The sequence below is a fragment of the Passer domesticus genome, chromosome 11 (genome assembly GCF_036417665.1).
Source record: "Passer domesticus isolate bPasDom1 chromosome 11, bPasDom1.hap1, whole genome shotgun sequence".
Lineage (NCBI taxonomy): Eukaryota > Metazoa > Chordata > Aves > Passeriformes > Passeridae > Passer > Passer domesticus.
Window position 1 is genome coordinate 17,484,901 of NC_087484.1, and position 18,898 is coordinate 17,503,798.

General features: G+C 42.9%; 1 long non-coding RNA gene across 3 annotated transcripts; it reads left to right on the forward strand.

The window, feature by feature from the left end:
• Positions 1 to 3,541: 3,541 nt before the first annotated feature.
• Positions 3,542 to 10,609, forward strand: LOC135278424 (uncharacterized). Of its 3 annotated transcripts, none has more exons than XR_010345939.1 (3): positions 3,542 to 3,637; positions 8,600 to 8,713; positions 9,095 to 10,609. It is a non-coding gene; the product is annotated as an uncharacterized LOC135278424 (long non-coding RNA). The 3 variants fall into 3 exon arrangements; XR_010345938.1 differs by lacking the exon at positions 3,542 to 3,637 and adding an exon at positions 3,675 to 3,876; XR_010345940.1 differs by lacking the exon at positions 3,542 to 3,637 and adding an exon at positions 3,675 to 3,872.
• Positions 10,610 to 18,898: the final 8,289 nt, after the last annotated feature.

Sequence of the window (18,898 nt, forward strand, 5' to 3'; positions counted from 1 at the left end):
TTGGCAAAGGGGTGCAGCAGCTCAGGTAATGAACTCCTGCTTCCCACTTGGATTTTCAGCCTTGCACTAAGCATCCTGCTGATGAAGTTAGCTAAACTGCACTCTAATCACCTTGGGGAGGGATTTTTCAGAAGCCAACCATGGCAGAGAGGAGCCACAGAAGGGGCTGAAGAGCTGTGTGGGGGGACCTGCTGTGCTGCCCTGGTGCCTCTCGTGCCCTGGAGCCTGCTGCAATCCGTGCCCTGAGCCAGCCTTGGAGGGAGCTGCCTCTTCCTTCCTGCCTGCCCTGCTCTGTGTCAGCCCTTCCTCACCACGACAGTGCCACTGGGATGGTGGAACAGTGTCCTGCCTCCTCCCACAGGCACTGAGGGGCCTGAGAAGGTCCAGGGTGTCACAGGGACCCCAGGAGATGTCTCTGAGCTCTCTGCAGAGCTGGGATGGGATTCTGCACTCATGAACATCATCAGGGTTTGGGCTGCTCAGCAGCTGAGGCTGGACAAATATTTCATGCTCTGGAAATGCAGATAGCAGCAGGGGAGTGGGCATTGGAGGTGCCAGTTTTCAGCAGGTTTAAATCCTAAAGCCCTTTAAGGATTCTGGCCTCAAGTTTTCAGAATGCTGTGGAGACCTGTGCCCTGTCATTGCCATGTGCCAGTGGAATCACCTGTAAAATCAGCGTGTAAGAATTCAGCACAGGAGTCCCCAGGGAGTGCCTGGTTCATCTGCTGAGCACATTAACCTGTGTCTGAGACCTTACCCAGCCAGCAGATTCACAGTGGGTGACAAGCATAAAAGACCATTTACTTCCACCTCTTTGGAAAATTGTTAAAATTCTGTTCAAAAAAATGCTTCATTAAAAAAGGAGTTAAAATTGAATGTTGATATTCTTCCACAATTAAAGAGGCTGGTGGGTTGATTGAAGCAGCGTAAATGAATGGCCTAGGAAAGGTGACACTGACAATTAAGGAAATAAGGATAAATGAGTTGATCAGAGCCTGCAGGTGGTATGAACTGATTTCACTGGGAGTGCCCTGACTTGCATCACCTTACAGATCTAGTTCTTATCTACGTGCCACATGAAACTTGGGCAATTCTGTTTGTATATTTCACCAGAAAATATATTTTCAAGTGCGGTTTGGCAATGACTCAAGCAGTGATAGCACATTTAGGCTGGTCTTTTTGTCTGTTGATTTTTTTTTATGTGGCCATTACTCATACAAATATTTGCAGTACTTGTTGAACAATACAAAATAATGGTATCCAACAACAGACAGGAGGGTTTCTGTGGAGTCCTGCAACTCCTGGCTTTGTCAGCTTCTGTTCTCAGGTTTGATGGCAGAGGAGTTTTATTTGCTCAAATGGTCGGGATTGCAGCATGACATCCTCAAAGACCATTTTTGTCATGTTTGCAGACTCTCCCAGAGCTCCACTGCGGCTGTCTGAAGAGGCAGGACATCCATGTGCCTGCAGGAGCCCTGGGAATGGCAGAGCCAGGATCAGCAGCCCTGAATAAACTGTTGTGTTCCCAGCAGCACCAGCAGGGCAGGGCTGGTTCAGGTGTTGGAGATTCACCCACACTGGTCCTGTCCCACACTGGGCAGGGTGGCTCTGGGGAAGGCAGGCAGCAGAGCCCAAGCAGTGGCAGCTGCTGAGCAGCTCCACTTTTCCTGTGCCCAGAGACACTGCTCTCTTTAGTGTGAGTTCAAAAAGTGATGTCTGTAAGCTTTTCTTCTACAGATGCTGCTTCACATTTCACCTGCTTTTGTCTGCACACCAGGCTGCACCCTGTTAGGAACCACTTTTGACTTAGACAGAATTTTGGAAATTATTAGTTTTGGAGTCAGTTTATCACCCTGAACAGGTGGAAGAGATCATCAACAATTTTTAATCAGCTTTGAAAGTGGGTGTAGTTGATCCAAGAACAAAACAGCATTCACCAAGTACTAAATCCAATCAACCGTGGGTGACTGATTACTTTTAGCTTTCTTAATTGATTGACTGTGGCAGTTCTATGAAGGAGCTATTCTGAAACCCAAAGAAATCCACACAAGTGTTTCAATTATTGGAATAGCTTGTAGGTGATGTGTTAAACCTGTGTTTGTCTTCAACAGTACTGTGTGTTATAAGCCAAATACATAGATGGGTGTGCAAGGGGTCTGCTGGAATAATGGATGGATTTTTCCTTTTGCTTAGTAATGAGTTAAATACTGGAAGGCATAGGTTTATGGATCCTTTGAAAAAGGTTTTAGGAGTTTTTCCCAGTTAAAAGCTCCTAGTAGAAGCCTAGTAGCATCTAGCAATGGAATTTTCAAACAGAGGCTCTTTTCACCCTGGCAAAGTAGCACAAAATCTACCTGCATCTGTCTGTGTGTAAGTGAAATTGCCTTTTACACACACAGGTGCATGAGAAGAGCTCTGTTCTGGCTGGCTGTGCTGGAGCAGCTCTGAGCACTGCTGCTCAGCTCCTCGGTGTCCCTGTGGCAGAGCTGCCCTGCTGAGGACACGCTGGACTCTGCACTGACACGCCAAGTGGGCACACTGCTCTGGAGGATGGGGCCTGAGCTCACTGTGCAGGGGCTTATCTGTCCCAGGGCTGCCCTTAGGACACAATTCAGGCAGGCTTTGTAACACCAGTGTCAGATTTTTTCTGGTATTTTACCTCACTGACAGCTGCTTTTACTCGCACAGCTGAAAAGGAACCTGTCAGGTCCTGAAGCATGGCTTTCCCAGCAATGTGTTCTAGGGCAAATCATTAATGCCATTATTCTTTTATTTTCAACACAGGCAGACAACTCCAGCTGGCAATGAATGTGCATTGATGCCTTTGGTATGATAGAGAGCAGCCTGTCAGAAGGTGACTCAGACCCAAATAAAGGTACCAGCCCTCACTGAACAGGGCTCAGTCATCACCCTCAGCTCTCAGACATGTCTGCTGATGGGTTGGGACCAAGGCTCTTGTGGGCTGATTGAGAACTTTTCTAAAAATACTTCTGAACCTGGGAATTCTAGTCCAGAGTGTAACAATCAGAATCCCTGGGTGCAAAACCCTTCCCTGTAAAGCACAGACTTATTCTTGGGTCAACTTCGTTTTACTAATAACAGTAAGAAATTCCTTGGGAGTATTTTAATATAATAAATAATATTTTAATATAAAAATAATGTTTTCTTGTCATAAAACAATCCAGTCACATCAATATGTTCCTGAGCTTGGTTTGAGAGTTGGGGTGGGACTGTTGATGTATTAAAATGAAAGGAAATTCAGTTGGCAAAATTCTTTCTCAGGGGACACTTTTTACCTGTAAATAGGGGTGGTTTGGTTAAGGAAAAAGACAAATACACTGCTGACATTGTATCTTTTTGCTACCCTGACTTTCAGCTGCATTATTCTTGCTTCCATCTGTGGATTATACAACAGGTTTTCTTCAACATGCCCTTTTCAAGGTGTATAAAATCAGCAGTGGTCAATGTGCATCTAGCCTTTGCCAGCTGTGGAAATTCTCCAAGGTGTATCACAGCTGCTGGGCATCTTTTAATTGCAAGCCACAATTACACTGCTCCCCTGCTCTTGGTTCCCCAGCCAGCAGCTGCTTGGAAGGGGAGAAAGGACTCACAAGGAGCAGTTCCCTGAGGATAAAAGGTCATTTTCCCCTCTTTGGGCTGGGTAGCAGGTCTGGGAGTTGTTATGGCATCAGGACATGCAAATGCTGTTTCCATGTGAATTAACAGCTGAACTGACTCAAGTTCTTGCTGGCCCCACTGTGCTCCCAGGCTCAGCCAGGGATGCACTGAGCCCTATGTCCTGGGACATCCCAAGGGATGGATGCTGTTCCTGGGCTCAGAAGTTGGGGAGCAGCAGTCCTGGTGCTTTTGTGGTAGGTATGTTTTGTATCACACCGAGCCTTTAGTTTGGCATTTGCTTGAGGAAAGCAGCAAGCAACAAACAAGTGTGGCTTAAATCAGAAACACCTGCGAAATTATGCAGGGTTTGTGCGTGTGTTTTACATGAAAGTGGGGGCAAATTTTTTCTTGGCTTACAGTTGTGCAGTTTGTTGAAAAATTACATGGTCTCCATTCCCTCCTTGCAAAGTTAATTGTTGTCAAACCCTGAGCCAACTGAAATAAGCTTTTGTTTCTCACAGTGGAGGAAGAAAAGTTGAGCAGGATCTGTTTATGTTCTGAAAACACACAGAGCCAGTTCTGGGCCCGAGCTCTGGTTTGTGTTGCCTCGATCAAAGACAGCAGATAGAGCAACAGACAAAGCCAGGGCTGGGCTGGGCTGGCAGCAGAGTCAGTAGATGCACTTGGCAGGTTTTACCTGACATTCTCCTCTCTCCAGAAACCTGCATGTTTTCATTGCATTAACTGTTAATTACTCCCCACACTCTTACCAGCAGTGCCAATGCTGAGCTTCTTCACCCGTGCTTGGGTCTCCATGCAGAGAACCTTGAGTCAAGCTTTGTCTGATGAAGTCCTGGTTTATTGGTTTGCTGATTGCTTCCTTACTTCCTTCATCCCAAATTAATCCTACTTCCTGTTGTTCAGCTCCCATTTATGTCTGTTTTTTCTTTCTTTTCCATCATTAAACCTCCTCATCCCTCACTCTTGGATCTCTGCTGGTGAGGAGTTTCCCTTTTCCCAAAGCACTGTGAGCTCCTGGCTGCCCCCAGCACAGCAGTGTCAGGACTGGGGAGGTTTGTGCTTGTCACAATGACATGTGCAGAGGGCATCACTACAGCACCTACTGCAGATACAGACACATTTCAGGGAAAAAAAGGAAAGCAGCTCCCCTTAAATTGTTGAGGAAATAAGGACAAAGTGCTGCTGGGCACTGGAATGCTTCCCCCCTTTGCTCTCTAACAAAGCATTTGTCAAACCCAGGCACGTTCTGCTGTGTGTGGTTCATGTCCTGGGGAGGAATTTGCCCCCATGTGTGACTGAGGAGCATTATGTGGTATTGTGAGCACACACAGGGCTGCCCAGGCACTTCCAAGGACTCACATAACCCAAACAGCTCCCCAGCACAAGAGAAGTCACCAGATGATTTTTGTAATTCTAACTCTTATTTTCTTGCTGGAATAGAAATCTTTTTGTTCACTCATCCTTTTCCTTATTGGGTCTAATTTTATTGATTGTTGAACAAACTTGTGCTAATGCTAAGCCCTTTCTGCTTGTATTAAAAAAGGGATTTCCATGGGCTTATAAGCTTGCCTTTTCGAATCAGAACGCCATGTAGGTTTATCTCATAATCTTTAATATCTCATTACCAGCAGGAACAGCATATGGAATCTTAAATTGAGCAACTGAAGGTCTTGGTCGTGAACAAACTGTGTTCATTGCAAAGTCTGAATCTGTGCAGAAAATCCCCCGTGCCTCTCCCATAGGTAACTGCATGAACTGCATTCATCCTGTAGATGCAATGACTTGCAGTGCAGTGTTTACCAAGGGCAGTGACAGACTGGTGGGATTGGAGCTGCCTTGCTCCATTTGTTTCATTTTGCAGCTTTTTCTCTCCTCTTTGGCACCAGCGCTGTGTCCTGGGGCTTTGGTTCAAAGCAGCTGCCTTTCAGCTGTGTGCTCGTTTGTAGGTGATATCTGATATCGATGGTGCTGCTCTTGCTGTTTATGTAGCATTTTGTAAACTAAATGGTATTGTTTTAGTGGATTTGCTGAAGAGCACAGCCAAGCATTCAGCTCATGAACTGTCCTCTTTGATGCATTGCTATTTGAAATTCAGTGTGTGACTGATCAACTGGGTTCTGTAGAATTTTTTTCATATTGCCTGAATCAATCAAACTTTCTCAGTGAGAAACTGTAATTTAAAAGAAAAACAGCCAAAACTGAAAAACCCTATTTATATTCTAAGGCATGGATTTTTAGGAGTGCGAAGCAGCATTAAAGAAGACTTAAGAAGTCATCTGGAGTTTTCCTGGCATGAAACAGCGCAGAGTTAGTGCAGTTTCTCTTACAGCACTTTAGTTCAGTCCCAGCATTGTAAGCAGGTATAAATCTGAGCAGTCCTGATGAGTGACGTTGTCTCTGCTTCAGTCTGGTCTCCAGGCTGTGAAAAGTTGGTCTGAAATGAGGAGGCAGCTGGGGCAGAGCTGCAGCCAGGCTGAGAAACAAACGGGAGGCCAAGAAAGAGGAAGAGAAAAAGGCAGAAAAAACTTCTGACACAAAAACATGGAAAAAAACATGTTACAAACTTTTTCAAAGTGGAGAATTTGCTTATTTTTAGAGATGTCACAATGAAAAATGGAGACACAAATGAACAGTATTCCCTTTTTTCTGATGAATTAAAATCATATAACTATGTTTACTAAGTGCCAAAAGAAAAGATACTCTAAGAACATAAAGTCTGTTTTGTGTTCAGGAGTTCAGAACACGGACAATGGACCCAAGACATCTCTGGATATGGCCTGAGGAGTGCATGTTTGTAATGCATTGCATATGTCCCTCCATGCACATCTGATCTGGTGCTGGCAGTCTGTGCTGTTATTTCACTTGATTTGTATATTTTAAAAGCCCCAGCTCCTTCCTCACTGAAGATGAGGAGATTATTTTTTTACATTTGTTTTAATTGGACACAAGTAAAGCAGATTCCTGACAAAGCAAAAATCCAAACATTTTTCTTTCTGTTGTTTTTTAGAGAACAAATATTTTTAAGGGTTCAGAGGGCTCTGCAAGTCAAGTGTCAGAACTGGGAAATGAGAAAAGGTGGGAGATAGAGGGGAAATTGTGATGAAAAAGAAAGACAGAGTCTGGCTGGGGAAAACAATAATGGATATGGGTAGAATGAAAGGACTGAGCCCTTGGCTGGTGTTAATTGGTCCAACTCCTCTAAAGTTGGTAGAGGATTGATTCACAGCAGTTGTAATCCTCAAGTTAAATCCCAGCCCCACTGGGAGTTTTATCATTGTCTTCAAAAGAAGAGAGATTGTAACCTGTGTGTTATTTTATTCAGTTATCCAGTGAATCTCTTCACAGCAAAAGAACTGGGCTCAGCCAGCTCTTCCCTGGGGGAGGAGTGGGGGTCAGAGTGCTTTAGGAACTAGAAATGTGGAACTAGCTCTCTGCAAAAATTGTCAAAAACCTTCCAAACAAGCCTTTGTCTCATCTTAGTAGTTGATGCTTTTTCACAGCTACTATTCGAAACTGCTGAACTGCAAAATTTTCAAATCCAAGCCAGGTGAAAACTTCAGCTCTTGGCTGGTTTCCTAAGACGAGTTTGGGTCCGTGTCCAACCTCCAGCAATGAGTGCTGTGTTTTCACAGGGCCATGGCAGACAGCTGAGCTCCTGCTCACAGACACAGGAGCACAGGCACAGATCTCATTTGCACTACGTGGCGTGCATGGGAAGCAGTTGTTGATCCTGGCTTATCAGAGAGTAAATTCAAGGAATACAAACTCTACTGTAAAGTGCAAACCAAGCCAGATGATGGGGGATGATGAGATTTATTGACAAAAATACAGTCCTTGGCTGGACAAAATCTCTACCTGGTGGAGTCAACATGGGATTGGCTTTGGCTGTCCCTAAGCACCACTGCTGAGATTTCAGAGGTGCCAGAGGCCACACAAACCCTAAGGGGCAGAAAACCAGCATAAAGCTCCTATTTTGCATATTTTGTGGGGTTTTTTCCCATGCCTTGTAACTATTGAACCATCAGAAAGCTGCTTTTATGTTGCTATTCAGACTTGGTTTGGCAGTTTCAAGCTTGGCCTCCTAATTAACTATGTGGAGTTGCAACCTGTGTATGCAGAATATTGACACATTCCTAATTCTCTTACTCATGTATCATGAATTTAAGATACTAAATTCAACTTCCCCCAGGATTAAACTTGGCTCTGTTCCTCAGGCTCTGGCTGAAACAGTGCAAGGAACATCAAAATCCCACTGTCAACACCATACAGATCCACACAAAGCCAAGACAAACTCCCCTCGGAGCCCAGCACACATCCGCACACGACTGCATGGGAAACAGGCACAGAAAAGCAGTTTATACACGGCTCAGAGATGAGGATATTCCTGGGGAGGACTGACTTGCTTGCTCTAAGTCTTTTTCCTGAAACTAGGTTTCTTTTTCTGTTGTTGAAAAGAAATGACTGGATAAAAAGGAAACTCCCCTTTGTCATAGAAATGTGGTCTCTTAAGGTGGCATTGACAAAATAGCTACTGTTTGGGGATGTTCTGGTCAAAAGGAGATTTAAAATTAGAATACAAGGTTTTGGCAGGAATTAATTTGGTTTTTATGTGTTGAAAATAAGCCAGAGTAGTAACTGCTATGCCAGAATAGTGGTGTTTCAAGGGCTTTCTTAAGGCAAAAGGTAAGACCTTGGTTTTTGTCCTCTTGGTGTTTTCTTTGTATTTTCCCCTTTTCTGGTGAACCATTCCCTGGAAATTGTTTCTCAGCTTTTACTCCACGTAGCTGTGGTCTTCTCAGCATTACCTTTAGTTTGTTTTATTTCCCTTTTGTTCCTGTACTGACTTTGTAGCTAGATTTTCAATTCCTTTCTTGGTCAGATTGCTGCCGATCCCTGTAGCGTCTGAGAGCTGCAATATTTCATCCCATGATTGTTTTCTGTAATTGTGTACCCAATACAGGCTGCTGTTGTGTTTGATGAGGAGTGAGCAGTGGTGCACAGCCATCATTACCTGAGAGCTCACTGTGGAGTTCCTGATGTGGGCAGCATCCTTGCACAAGTGCTGTTGGCAGAGGTGAGGCTAAGGCTCCTGCCTCCAGCTGTAGCTTTCCAGCTCTAGACACCTTTGTGGGCAGGGGAAGAACAGGAAGAGAAAATAAAAAATCATCAGAGAGATCAGACTCATATATTCAGATTCCACTTTTTTTTTTTTTTTCCTTTGCATGCATGGTCATGGCAAGCCTGAGTTTGTGAATAGATGGGCTGAGACCCCAAAGGTGTTTTACTTGCAAATTGTATCCTGGAATTTCATTAGGGAGTTATTAGTGAAGGGCACTTTGGGGGGGCTTGCCTGAAGTGTCCAGGCATCAGTTTAACTTTGTATGAGCACAGGAGAGTTGAGCACAGGCCCTTGTGACACCTTGCCCTTCCTCTGTCTCTTCTGTTGCTCCACCAGCCATCCCTGTGCTCGGGGCTGCCTAGAGCCCGGGGAGAAGCCATTAATTGGGATGGTCCTGTAATTGAGCATGGATCAGCACCATATCCCTGGCAGTCAAATGGGCAGCTTGAGTCCAGCAACAAGTTCAGAATGCAGATGTGGGCTGGAAGCCACTCACCATCAAATTGCCACAACTTTACCAAAGACAAGCAAAGAGCTGGAGTCAAGAATAGCCTGGAACAGGGATCCTTCTCATGGCTGCTGCTGAGCTGGCTCTTAAGAAATGCGTCACCAAGCTCTGGACACTGCTGCAGCTATCAATGCTGGTAAATAGCTGAAGCCCTTTAATTCTGTCCAGCTTAGGGGAGTTAAAAATTCCATCACATCACACCACAGCTTCCTCTTGGTGCTGCACAGGCACTCCATAAATCCACACAGCTCTCTCCCTCTTATCTGAATCGCAATGCAGTTATTAAACAAATTGTAAGTCTATTTCATATCCTTTTTACTACTTTGAAAACTGCACAATATAAAGCTTAATAAAAGCTGAATGCTCCAAAACTGCTCTTAGAACTGAAAATATGACTACATCAAAAGACTTTACAAGGGCAGGATTTTAATAGCTGAATAATATGCTGGAACAGAGCAGTAATTTCTTCTCGAATGCTGGGATGAATTATTTATGCTTTGACAATATTATGTGTCTCTAAAGCAGCTTTTAGTTATTCGCCTATTGGAGGACACAGCTGATCCTGCTGCCCACTCTTGTAATTACATTAACCTCTTGACACTACATGACAAGCTTTTCCTGTGAACTACGATCAATAGCCCATAACTGCTACCTATTTAATAGGGCCATAGTTACACTTCAGTTCAGATATAATTAGCTCTTTTCCCCCTTCCTCTTTTAACAGAGTGTGGAAAAAGCCCATGTTGTTTAAATTAAAAAAAAAAAATGCACACAACAAAATAAAAGCTGTTAAGAAGAAGAATAAAAGCATTCAAATAACTGAATAGGCAATAATATGTTCCCTGAGTTTGGTTCAGAAATGTGCAGCCCTTCCATTAGTTCACATCTGCATTTAAAAGGAAGGGGAAGCCATAGCCCAGGAGGACTTTTAGGAATTATTTACAGAAATGTTGGTACAGGTGGGCAGGGCTGTGACAGATACAGCTGAAGCTGATAATGAGATAAAGGAGCTTCGTGTCCTCTCTGTTTCACCTGGCTTTCACATGTCATTGCATGCCATTGGAGCTGCCTTGTCTCAGGGATGCATTTAGATTCAGATAAATACTTACAGGGCTTGAAATGAAAGTGTTTGTCTAATTGTGTTAACACTTTCAAACAAGTAATGCCTTCTTGAAGCTAATCTTTTTGCTGTTATGGACAATTTGAACAGACTGAAGGATACAATGTGGAAGAGATTGATCTTCATCTTGATGTAATAGAGATTACCTGTCATGGGGCCTTTAAAACTCCTTTTCCTTCCTTGATCTGTAGGTAGGTGGCCATGCTCATGCCATTGGCCCAGACAACACTGCCCCAATTGTAATTTAAAAGTTTATATTCTCTACTCCAAATAAATGTTTATATTTTTGTGTGCTACTTTGCAAAATGGTCTTCAGGAACTAAAAAGGTTTTGTGGTGTTTTTTTTATTTCATTTTTTGGTTGGTAGATTGAGCACTTTGTGCTGCTGCTCATTTTAACAGAACAGGACAAACACTTGAAATAAGGTTTTATAACTTTTAAAAATAGGCAGTTTGCAAGAGTTGTGTTCTTTCAATAAGGATCCAAAGAAATCAATTTGATGACCATCTTTCCAGATCCTCCAAGGGACTTCTTTCCAGGTTTGCACCAAGATCAATTAATGCTATTGACACATGACAGGACAATACTGGTAGTGAAAGAACCTGACTGGTTTCTCTCATCAGAACATCTCTCTCTAGATCTGTGAACCCTTTCCATTGAGTGCCTCTATGTTTTTTAGGCTTCTCACTCAAATTTCAATCCTTTTGGAGTTAGATGCTTAAACTTATGCAACATCAGGGTCTTAGGACTAGCTTGTCTTCTCTGAAATTACTGAAAAATATTTCTTTACTTGCTTGACTTCACAGGCAGGAAATGTTCTTTTGTGAGCGTACCTGTTGTGACAAGTTTTTTTAAAATACAAAAATTACAGACTCTAACTTCAGCTTCTAAGCAGTTATTCTCTAACCTTCAGCTTATAAGTAGTTATCCTCTAAGGAAAATACATTCACTTGTAGTAAAAATAATAGCTTTTGTTTCTTGTGTTTGTACACTTTACTGGCTTAGGTGGGGCTTAGATTGTGGATGTGGCTGAAGCCCTGGGAGGCTTCCTGACCCTGACCATGCCTTGCTGTCACTAAAACAGAACCTAATCTGCTCTGTGACATTGCTTCTCTGGAATAAGGGTGAGGTTTGATGATTAACAATATGTAGTCCCAGGAAGGCTTACCTTTGCTTAGTAAATATTATATTTCCTATTTCAAGACTATAAGAAAGCCATGGTTTGCCCTGCCCTCAAAAGCTCAGAATAGAATAACAGATATGAAAACAGATTTGTGCTATAAAAACCTCCTTATCAGTGTGTGCAGTTGCTATCTGGACACAATTTTTTTCCGCATAGACAGATTACCAGAATTGTTAATACTCTTCTAAATTAGAGTAATAGCCCTGTTTGAGATGGTAACTAGATGTTCCTGGGAATAGCACTGGAGTAATCAACTGTAAGGCAGAGATTCCAAAGACACTCTGAAACACCTTCCCATTTCTCCCATGAGACAAAAGACAAGACAGAGAAGAGCTGAATAAGCAGTTAATAACATATAATGAGTTAGAAGTTTAAAGTTTATGATGATTCATAATTATTATAAGAAACCAGTTTGTCAATTCATGAATTCAAGACAAGCTTGTTTTCCTGCACAGTGCCTATTGCCACTCGCTGTAGCTGTGAGGTGTTGCACTGCCTTTCAACAGAACTTCATTTTTGGAGACATTTTTTCTTTTTCTTTCCTTCAGCATGTCTGTCAAGTAGGCAAAGGGTTTGGCTAGGTTTTCTGTTCCTCTTCCTTAAATTTATTAAAAAAAAAAAAAAAAGAATGCCAGTCAGATATTTTTGGAAACAGAATTTCCCTCACACAGATTTGTTGATCCCTGTAGCTGACAAGGTGTGTTAAAGCAAGTTCTTATAAAACTGCTGTCCTAAGAAAAATGATAGATTATCTGCTTCTCTGAGAAGGCAGACGTCCTCCTTTCATGACTTGAGTGTGTCAGAGGTTCTCAAAGGTGAATCTCTTGTAGCCTTGACAATCTTGAGAATAGAGTGAAGGAGACAGAGGTAAAGGACCTGAGGGGAGGGCAGGAAAGGAGGAGGAGGAGAAAAGCTGGTTCTCAGAGCAGGGCAGAAGCAAACACCCCAGCAGCTGAATGGATGGGTCTGTCTGGGACACTGACCTTTGGGGATGCACCAAATGAGAAAAGGGTCATTTAGCAGCTTACTGACTTCCACAATTGGCAACCCCTCCATCCCAGATGGGACAGTGATAATTTTATTACTGTTTTTATAGGTTAATTCTGATAAGATGTTGGAAGATCTCAGTCTTTGAGGCTCTCCCTGTGTTATTTAACATGTCACTTACAGGTTGTCTACCAAAGAAACCCTCATCTATTTAGAAAAAAGGGAATGTTTCATTATTCCCAGTTACAAAGCAGGAATTGAGACTCACTGAGAGGTAGTTATTTCATTAAAGGTCACCCAGACAGTATGTGACAAAGTCAGGAACAGAAGTCAGATCTTCAGGACCACAAACCTGTTCTTTAATGGCAAAGATATTTTCCTTCTGCATTTTTAGTGGTTGGAATAGGCTGAGAAGCTCTTCCTGACTGTAGATTTGTTTAATGGTATTACAAGATTAACACTAGTCATCTGGCTGGAATTTTCCCTAACAAGTCATATCACTGTGTGTTTATTTAATATGATATAACCTTTCATTTTCCTGCCGGCAAATATTTCATTTCAGAGATACTAAGCTGACTGAAGTTACAACTTGCATGAGTGATATGGAATTTGAAGTTAAACAGCAGACTGTTTGTTATATTTATAACTGATAGCAAAAGGGATTTCAGTTCATAATTAAAAATAAAAAAATCAGGAGCTTGTCAGCATTAAAGTGAGGGAAGTCTGCACTGGGAAACGCACAGCATAGCTGAAGTATTTATGCACCTATTTACTTTCTTGCACACCCGTGTGATTAATCTGTGCTATCAGCTGCTCTCCCAAACAATGATTTCCTCAGCTCTGTATTGCACAGAGCCAGGCACGGCATGAAATGAGAGCTGCTTCAGTTTTCCTGGGCTGTTTTTGTGCTGCAGCAACAGGCAGAGCCTGGATTGTTATGAGCAGGGTGTTCCTCATCCTGCCAGGCCTTTTCCTACAGCCCCTGCCAATTTGGCCTCACAGTGGGGTACACTTGTCTTTGAAGGCTGAATGAGCTGAGAATGTGGTTTTGATTCTTATCTCTGAGCAGATTTGGCACCTTCATCTAACATGGGGAAGGGGAAATGAAAATCAAGCCTGGAATCACCAGTATGGCAATGCAAAGTGCTCCTGTGAGGCTGGCAACACAAACCTGCAGGGTACATCCTGAACAGAGGCACAAGTCCATTAAAGACTGGATTATCCCAGTTTGGGAGCTTCTATTCCACAGGACACTGGGGCATTCTTTTCTAGATAGGAGAGTTCAGACACTTTCTAAAGGCACCTGGATAAACAAAGTCTATGAGCATTTCACTGAGGTAACACTGGCAGTCACAGAAAAAGATATTTTCCCCACTGTGTGGTAACCCACCCATTTGTCCGTATATTATTTAACAGTGGTCACCTAAGAATGGCAAGCAAGGGATATCTCATGTTCCCTTTGAGATGTTACAGGAATAGTATTCCATTACAGCATATAGCATCCATAATGGCTTGAGAGATACCTTCACTGTATCCAGTGTCCGTTTTGAACAGGGAAGGAGAAAAATGGTAACATGATCACACTGTCCATAGCCTGGGAGCTGGGATACAGCTGGGCTGCTTCTGCTGAAAGAAAAGCCTTGAATCCAGCAGAACTGTTTGCTTCCAAATCTGTTTTTCAAATGCTTTATTCCAGATTTGTTGGGGAGCGGGGTTGGGGGAGCAGTTTATGGTATGAAAGAGGATTGGCCTGTGGAAAGGAACCAATGAAGTCCACCTGCTTGTTCAGGTGAGCAGAACACAGACACTCTGAAAAGAAAAAAATGGAAACCTGGGCCCTGTATTTACACATAAGTTTGTAGACACACAATTTGTGGTGATTGGGATGGGGCTGAGCCTCATCCCCAGTGGGCACAGCTGTGAGCAGCAGGTGAGCAGCACTGACAGCAATGAGCCATGGAGTGCCCAGGGCACTGACCAACCACCAAAGGGAGCAGAGGGCACACAGGTGCAGGGCATCAGCATGAGGGGATAAAAGGCTGGGACAAAGAACAGGAGGGGCCCATGCTTGCAGCCTTCTGGGGTGACCTGATGTTACTCTGTATGGGCAGGTACCTGAAGCCTTCTGATGAGGTAAGGTGTTACTCTGGATGGGTTGAAGCTTTCTGAAATTGTGCGGTGACACTCTCTGTGTTGTGGCCCTCTTAACTGTGACATGCGTTTGAGCTCCTTCACCCAGGGTGGGTCCAGCCCTGCTCCTGCATCCCAGGTAGGAGGCAGAGCCAAATGGATCCCTGCAATGTCAGGGATCTTACACAACTGCTGAGCATCCCTGTGCTCCACGGCATGAGGGTACCAGGCTGTGCATCCCCCAGCACTAGAAATCTCCCTCTGGGGGTGTCCAGACCTTTCAGTAGGATTTTCCCCTTATCTCTTTCACCTTGTTCTTTTCATCCAAATCAAGTTCATCAAGATTCTCCAGTCTCATCCTTTCATATCTTACAGATCTTCTCACTTGATTGTTGTTTAACTCTGTGCAACCCAACTAAACCTCCCACAAAATCAAATATGTAAAACTACAGGAAAAAAATGTATTTCCTATGTACTTTCTTGCTTTTCAGTGTTTATATACAGCCTCTGATTATTTTTAAATGTCGTTCATATTTTAAAATGATTTGATTAAATATTTCATTAATTTCATTAATGTTACTTAACTTTTGCCATACCTAGCAGTCTCTATTAGGTTGTTTGTTCACTTCAAAATCAGGAGTTCAAAGGAGCTGACTCATAACTGGTCTGCAAGGGTCTATGGCACAGTTTGCTAGAGAGTGAATGGTGTTATTTTTGCTGTTTAACTAGATGAACATAACCCTCCTAATCACGTTCCTGTGAGAATTATCATGTACAGAAAGCTAAAGATTTGCTTTCCCAAGCATTGAGAGAAAATCTTATGAAACTCAATTTCCATAGTAATTGTAGAAAGCAAAGGTATCACAGATACTCATATCCATGGAGCATCTTTGTGTTTGTCTCATGTTATTATGAGGTTTCTTTTTTTCTTGAGTGGTTTTGTGTAATTCGGCCACTTCTCTTTTGTCTATGGTCAAAATCTGATTTATCAAGATAAAGCTGTTATTTCCACAGGAAGATGTAACTCTGGAGCTGAAAATAAAATGTAACATGCTATGGGAAAATGCAAACTAAGACATATGAGAAAAAAACCATTCTGCAGCATGCTCCAAATTGGCAGGGATATAGCAAGAAATGATGTAGTAAAAAAGACTTGGGATTGATTGCTTCCATAAAATTAGCTTTGATCTGCAATGTGATATAACCGGAAGAAAGGCCAGCACAGTTTGGGGCTGCATTGATTGGAACATGTCCTGGAGCAAATAAACCAGAGACTGGGTCTTGTTTTAACTCCTTGGGGTTTTAATGCTGTGGGTTTTTCCTAGGGCAGCAGCCCTCAGTCTTTCACAGTGCTGTCCTGGGGCCTCCATTACTCTGCATGCAGCCTTGTGTGCTTGTGTTTGGGATGTCTTGTAAAGATAGCAGCAACCCAAAAAATACTGATTGCAGAGAAACAAATTGGTCTGGAAGGACTGCTGTATTGGGGTAAACATAAGGTGTTCTGGTAAAATTGCGTGCTTAGCAGGATAGCAGCTAAGTTGCAAATTAATGCAAAATAATGTAATTGATGTATATAGAAGGAAAACAAAGATTCAGTCACACCAACAGAAGCTACGATATAATTAGGAGCAGTAGAATGAACATAAAAAGGAAAAAAGTAATTTGAATATTAAGAAAAATATTCTGAACTGCCTTTAGCCTTTCAAATAACATCCCAAGTGAGGCTGTGGGGGATTCTTGAAAATTGATCCTATAGGTATTAATTAAAGAGCCAATAAACCTGCAATCGAGAGCAATCTTATCTCTCCTGGAGGGATTGCCCAAATGATCTGTGCAATATTTTTTGTCTCTATCGCCTCTGGCTTATGCAGATGAAAGGGAAAAGCAGAAGTGGTGTCTTCAGCACAGGTGGTGACCTGGCTGTCGATGGAACACTGAGCCCACCAGGCCTGCAGATGCCAAATGGAAAAGGGCAAAGAAAGGAGGCACCTGGAGGGGGCAGGAAGCACCAATGCAGTGCCCTGCTGAGAGCTGCATCAAGGCAAGGGAAAGCAAAGTGCAACAGGGCTTTAGAGAGGAACAGAAACATTCTTGGAGGACAAAAGTGTGCTGCTATGGCTGAACCCAGAGATGCAACGGCAGCTCCACAGCAAAACAACACACAGTGCTCAGGGTCAAATGGTTCAGCAAAGTGCTAGGGTGCTGCCTGAAGGTAAGGGGGTGCTTTCCTTCCCTGGTTTCAGCTCTTTTTGTTGAGTGGGTCCATGGGCTGCTATGGAGGAGCACTGGAGCCCTGACACCTCTGGAGCTGCTGTCTCCCTCCCCTGGGTCTGTCCCAGCAGTGGGTACCTCTCCCCCAGCCTGGGGAGACCTGCTCCTGTTTTTACTCCTCCCAGGATCTGGTGAGAGCACTGTTGAAAGTGAAGAGCTGTTTTACAGACCTGCACACAACATGTCTCCATGGATATATGTTTTCATGTGTTTGAGGGAATCAAGCTGAGAGGGGTGAAGCAGTTTTCTGAGTCTGTAGTAGTAAATCCAGTAATATATTCCCAAATGTTGTGTTACGTGAAAGTCAACAGCTAAAGTAGTCATTGTATCAGCTGCTGGCTGTTCTGCACCTTGGACTTTCCAGTCTCTCTGTAAAGGAAATTGTCTGTGTAGCCACAGGCAGCAGCTGAGGTGGCTACTCCCTGTTTGAGTGTCTCAGGTCTCAGCAAACAGAAATCTGCAAGGTCTCTGTCTTGTAACAGAGCAAAGCTTTTTCCTCTCTAGAACTGGGTTTTTTTCTCTCCCTTAAGAAACACCGGGTTTGACTTGTCTCACACACTGTGGGAACTCCAGTTCCTGGGGAAGGGATTTGTGCTTGGTTTTGTGCACATGAGCCTGTTCAGGTGAATTGCTGGAGAGTGTGAGAGGGTAAAGCATCATTTTGTGTCATGAAGTTGTGATTTATTTAGTGAAAGTATAGGACTGTGCTATCTCTTCAAGACTGCATTTCTGCAAAAATCTGTGTGATTTAATCTAATTTCAACAATATATAAAGGAATTTAAAATGCAGCACTTGTTATTAAATGTTTGGAAATGCAAAGAAAATTGCAGCTGTTGGTTTGCTGCTTGGTTAACATTGTAGTTGCTCTCCTTATTTTCCAAAAATTTTTGGTCTATTTAATGCATCTTTACCTGTATGCAGGTTATACTGATTTGTTGTAACAGAGCTCCTGTTAAGTGAATAGATAATGCAAAAATGCTAACACTAGTGCAACACCTTTTCTGTCCAATTTCCTTCTGAAAGATGCCTTCCTATTGATATCACTTTCCCTTATAATCACATTGGCAGTTGTTTGAAGGTGTGATGGGAAAGCTTTTAAACACGTGTATGTTCCAATTGCCTGTGAGTGTCAGTAGTGGAAGTGCTTTTGAGGTCATGCAATGACAGATCAGCACTAGTACAAGGTAACTTTTCTGACCAGGCAGCAACTAATTAACGTTACTTGTGCAATGAGAAATGACTTTCCATGGCAGCTGATAGAAATCAACCCATAATGTTAAATCAAAGAATACTGGCAATTTGCCAAGCTACTGAAGATCACAAATACCCTGCAACAGAAAAAAAGATTCAATTTCTCAGATAAATGACCTTTGTAGGTTATTAATCTAGGTCCCATCAGAGTGGGTGCACTAGGTTTCCTCTCTTGATACTCCTCAGAAGAAATTTGCTTTGTTTTTCCCTATCTAATTGCTATAGTCTTTAGAGGATATTTGTTTTTAAGCCACAGCCTCTGTTATTTCCTTTTGCTGCCTGAGCTTAGCGAGAACTCTGCCTCAGACATGCAATAAAGCCCAGTAGCAGAGGAAATAACAGCGCAGTTAACCTCCTTAACACTGATAATAAATAAGCACTAATAAGATATGTACCAGGGTGGCAATTGCCCTGACATAATGAAATGCACCAGTTTAAATAAGTGGTAGCTGGTGTCATCATGCTTTTCAGTAAAGAACCTATGCAGGCACTATATTTTCTGGGTAATTTATGTGTCAGGTTTTGTAGGCAGCTTAGCTGCTGTTTAGTCCAAGTGGCCCAGTTTTTCATAAATTCTTGACACCAAGCAGAACCCTTTGTTTTTACAGGTGCCTATCTCTGATTTGAGCTGTTCTTTAAAAATATTGCCCCCGTTGGGGGTGGGGGGCTGAGCATTCTTAGAAATCCAG